Consider the following 5271-nt stretch of genomic DNA (forward strand, 5'->3'; position numbering starts at 1 on the left):
GAGATTTTGTGAAAATTTTTAATCTTTTTTGATAAGAATATAATTTCCATAAAATCATCTCATCCAGGCACACATCAGGTTTTGGGTATCTGCCTTCTGTTCAATAATCCATAAAACCTCATTGTGAGGGCATTCTTTTTATTGTGATTTTCAAAAAGATTAACAATTAGATATATATTCTCAATCTTTAAACTCATGTGTTCTTAAAAATCTACTGGGGACATGGAGACATCCTAAATCCAGAAAAATAAGATGTTAAACTAGTTTTACCACCTAAAACACAATCAAGATTTTACTAAAGTTTTTAAAGTAATTCGTTGCCCACAAAGTATTTCCTTATAGTTGGTACATATTTTTAAAAAATGATTTAAAATAAACCAGAGGATTATATTATTATATTATCAATGCACCAGAAAACTCATCAAAGCAGAATAGAATTCATATACAAAGTAAGATTACCTATAATGTAATGCAGTGTTACTCTGGATAACAAAATTAGAAGATCAACTTGGGATTGAAATAAATCTCTGCCTACTTTATATGCATGTTGGAATGTTGCATATAACTTGTCATCAAGTAGTACACTGTATGATTTGCTGTTTGATGATGTGGAGTAAAGGGAGAGATAAGAAAAAGAGGGAATGAAAGAAATGACAGGTCAAGGATTGTTCTCCTGGATTAAGGGTTGTTAAATTTAACCTTTAGTAAAATGTTTAAGGATAATCTAAAATACTGAATTCTAAAAGTAGGATAGATTTTGATCTATGCCACCAGAGATGCTGAGTTATAACTAGTAATTACGCATTTATAGTGCAAGGCTGGGTATAGACTTAATCACACTTGTTAATGAATGAAATAAGTGGTGGAACTAAAAAATTTACTAGAAGTACCAATCTATTTAATCCAGTCACTCACAAAGTTGTGATAACAAAATTGGTGCAATGTTGTACTGTATCGGGAACCGTAGACTAAGAATGGCTTGTGTATGTCAGAATTTTAGCTACGTATTATGCTGCTAAATCCCACATTTAAAATTGGTATCAGAACTTTGATGATAGAGGAGAAGAAATGCCATAGTTTTGTGCACTTCCTTATACTTAAATCCCACTTTGCTACAGTTAATACTAAGAAAAAAAATTTTTTTAGGGACTAACACACCCTTTTAATATGTTTTTAAATATTTTTAAGGTTTAAAAGTGTTTAAAGTTTGTAATTCCTAGTAGGAAAACAGTATCTGAATGAACACCCTAATGGCAAACCACTATAGAATGTTTCAGTTGCATGTGGGGCAGAGGGGTAGGGATTCTCTTCACAGCACCCCAGTTTTCTTCATGAGAAGGTCAGAGGTACACTGGTCTGTATTATTGAGACATCCATTAGGTGATCGTTGCTTTTCCTTCAGCAAGGGCTTTATTTGTCAAAAGGGCATTATTATCCTTGACCTCCAAATTTGGCTGACAATTTACTGATGAGATTCATAACCTTTGGATTGCTCTGATATTTTGACATATTCGCTGGGTTCTGGGCCACATCTTGGAAGGCCACCCTAACTTCTGGATCCTGCATGGCTGTGAGAACCTCTGGATCACTAAGAATTTCATTGAGCCCAGGCATTCCTGCCATTCCAGGCATCCCCCCTGCCATTCCAGGCATTCCTCCAGGAAAGTTACCAGGCATTCCCCTAGGAAAGCCACCTGGGAAAGAGCCATACTGAGCTCCTGATTGTCCTCTGGCTTCTTCCTCCCTCTGGGCTCTCTCATGTTCTTCCCGAGCCTTCTTAACCCTTTCTATTCTTTCTTTGATCTCTTGCTCTTCACGTTTTTGATCATACTTTCTCCGATGTTCAGCAATTTTCTGGGCCCTCGGTTGAACTTCTTTCAGCATTGCACTAGCATCTTCATCGTAATCCAGTTTACAAGCAAGGGCAAGATCATGTGCTGCTTCTTCCCAATGGCCCAGAAGTCTATGTGCTTTCCCTCGCCACTTACAAGGTTGGGCTGAATCAGGATTTATTTCAATAGCTCTGTCACAGTCTCGAATGGCAGCATTTGGCTTCTACATGCGGGGGTCCATGGTCCAGAGGCGGTGGCAGGCGGCAGGCGCGGCTGAGGTTGCGGCCCGATTCCAGGCCAGGGTACTAGCTCAGCGTGATCGTGTCAAGGGAATACTAAGAAAATTTGTTCTAAGTAGTGTTACTAGGTAAGGTTTAAAAATGATATTCCCAAAGTAGGTCTTATATTTATTTTTCATATGATTGCCACTAAAATGTAAGCCATATTCTACTACAAGGTATCTCAGGTCCTATAATGACCTACTATTTGTTGTAAATGTGCAAAAGGAAAAATACAGAAGGAAAATACATATCAGCAATACTTTTACTTTGACCCTTAGTTGTCAAAGTAAACTTAAAACTACCATCACCTAACTATGGTTCAAGAACTTCTCTGGAAAGCATGTTGTGAGTTTTATAGAAACATATAAGTTTTAGCCTCCTATTTATTAATCATTAATCAGTCCAGAATCATATAGCATGATTTCGTTGAAAATATGAATACAATGTGAAAAATATAAAAAATAAATTACTGTAGTCATCAAAATAAGATGATTAATGCATAATTTTTCTATTTCATTTTTCACAAATTGTAACTTTACATATTACTGGAATAGAGCATATCACACTTGAATTTAAAGAATATTCAGAGTGAGCTTATGTTTTTGAATTCTTAAAACTTGGTGAGCAGGAGGGGGTGCATGAAACTATATTTGGGCCTTTTTAAAAAAATTACTTTGCTTCATTTATTAAATACTTCTTCATATTCAAGAAGCCATCTTCTATTTCTCCCTGGATCCAAGCTTTCTCATTGGTACAATGAAAGCTGCACTCAAGTATCAGTTCACATAATTTGAGAAACAATCAAATGCACAGCCAGAAAAAAATCAAAGGATGTGAAGCAAAACAGGACAGAGGTTCTGAATTTCACAACCCAAGGGTTAGATACCTAATCCTCTTTTAGGATCAAAAGAAAAAAAATAATCAATTAACCTTTCATGCAGTTATATAAATTCTGCTAGAAAACCATTATATTCTCTATACAAATATTTATCAAAAAATTTAAAAGGAAACTTAGGGTTCTGAACTCATCATTTTAAGGTAAACTGCAAATATATCTTCAGTATTCTTTGAACATCAACAAAATCAGCAAATGATTACAACTGGCACTTGTAAAAAGCACTAGTTATGATTGATGTATGAGACAATTACAATGCTTTGCTGGAAAATCTAATAAATCCCAGAATTGTTATTTTCTAAAATCTATTTTTATGGAAATTAGAACCTGAATATTCCATTTATTACAGCAAAAGAACTATACAAGTTCTACTGACAGACTCAATCAAAAACTGTGTCAACTCATAAAAAGTAATTGTTGCTGAACATAGAAAAATACTTCATTTTTTAAAACTGAGTGGTTTAGTATTAAAATGTAGTAAACTTTATAATTTTCACAACAAAATGAATTTAATAAGTTTCAGATACCTGTTTTGACATAGAACTCAGGAAAATAAGTAAATGTAACAACATTTTAAAATATATTTGACAGATTTTCAGAACATGATTCACTTACAGTACAATTTTTCTTGAAATAAAATATGGTATTCAGGTCAGATGGCTTATTGTTTTTTTCCCCCGCCATATCTAAATGCTTTGTGACTTTTTTCAATTCCTTTTTACTGTTGCTTAATATGTGGATTATTCAACACTGTATAAAAGATTATTCATGGTAAAGTATTTTAGAAGGTTTGAGTGCCACATAAAGTCAATCATTTGGTCTTAACCAAGTTGACAACCATGTACCTACCTTATCATTAATTCAATTGAGCCGATGTTTTTGCTCAAAATGACAGTATTAGCTCAAATGAGGCCAAAATTTAAAGTTTAATAGCAAAAAATATATGCAAATAATACAGATACATGAAAATGTATTTATTTATATGACAACCAAGTTTGGACTCCTAAGCTACATTTGTCTTTCTTGAAACATTTTTAATATATTTATTATATATTTTAATATTATATATTTTAATATATTTAAAAATGTGTTTAAATTTTAAGTAATACATGGATAAAAACGAAAAGAAGGAGAAGCTTTCATTTTCTTGTCATTTTGTTGAGGCATAACTGACATATAACATTATATTAGCTTCAGTGTACAACCTAAAGATTTGATATTTGTATATATTGCAAAATTATTCTTGTTTTGAACTCTTTTAACTATATAATGAATTTTATATATACCTAAAATATTGGCTTCTTTCACTTCATAATAAGTATTTAAGGTAATGCCATGTCTTTTCATGGTTTGATAGCTCATTTATTTTTAGCACTGAATAGTATTCCATTGTCCGATGTGCCACAGTTTATTTATTCGTTCACTTACTGAGGACAACTTGGTTGTTTCCAGGTTTTGGCTGTACACATCCACATGCAGGTTTTTTTGTACGGGCATGTGTTCAACTCTTTTGTATAAATACCTACATGTACATGTGCTTGGTCCTATGGTAATAATATGTTTAGTTTTGTAAAAAACCACTAACCTGTCTTCCAAAGTGTCTATATCATTTTGCATTCCTACAGCAATGAATGAGAGTTTCTGTTGTTCCATATTCTCTCCAGCATTTGGTGAGGTGTCAGTGTCCTAGATTTTGGCCATTCTAATAAGTTTGTACTGGTATTTCATTGTTATTTTAATTACCATTTCCCTGTTGACGTATGAGGTGGAGCATCTTTTCATCTGCTTATTTGCCATCTGTGCATTTTCTTTGATAAGATGTGTCAATGTCTTTGGCCCATTTTCTAATCAGGTTGTTTTCTTATTGAGTTTTAAGAGTTCTTTGTATACTTTAAATAACAGTCCTTTATCATGTATCTTTTTTAATTGAGATATAATTGACATATGACATTGTGTAAGTTTAAGGTATAAAACATGTTAATTTGATACATTTATATATTGCAGTATGATTACAGCTGTAGCATTAACTAACACCTCTGTCACATCACATAATGATCATTTCTTTTTTGTGGTGAAAACAATTAATATCTAGTCTCTTAGCAGCTTTGAAGTTTATAATACAGTATTGTTGACTATAATCACTATGCTGTGCATTACATCTCCAGAGTTTATTTATGTACTAGTCATAAGTTTGGACCTTGTAACATTTCCTCAATTCTCCCCACCCTGTTGGGCCCTGGTAATCACCATCCTACTGTTTCTG

At 33.2% G+C, this 5271-nt stretch overlaps 1 pseudogene; it reads right to left on the reverse strand.

The window, feature by feature from the left end:
* Positions 1–1391: 1391 nt before the first annotated feature.
* Positions 1392–4505, reverse strand: LOC118530512 (hsc70-interacting protein pseudogene; annotated as a pseudogene).
* Positions 4506–5271: the final 766 nt, after the last annotated feature.

Source organism: Halichoerus grypus, chromosome 1 (genome assembly GCF_964656455.1).
Source record: "Halichoerus grypus chromosome 1, mHalGry1.hap1.1, whole genome shotgun sequence".
Lineage (NCBI taxonomy): Eukaryota > Metazoa > Chordata > Mammalia > Carnivora > Phocidae > Halichoerus > Halichoerus grypus.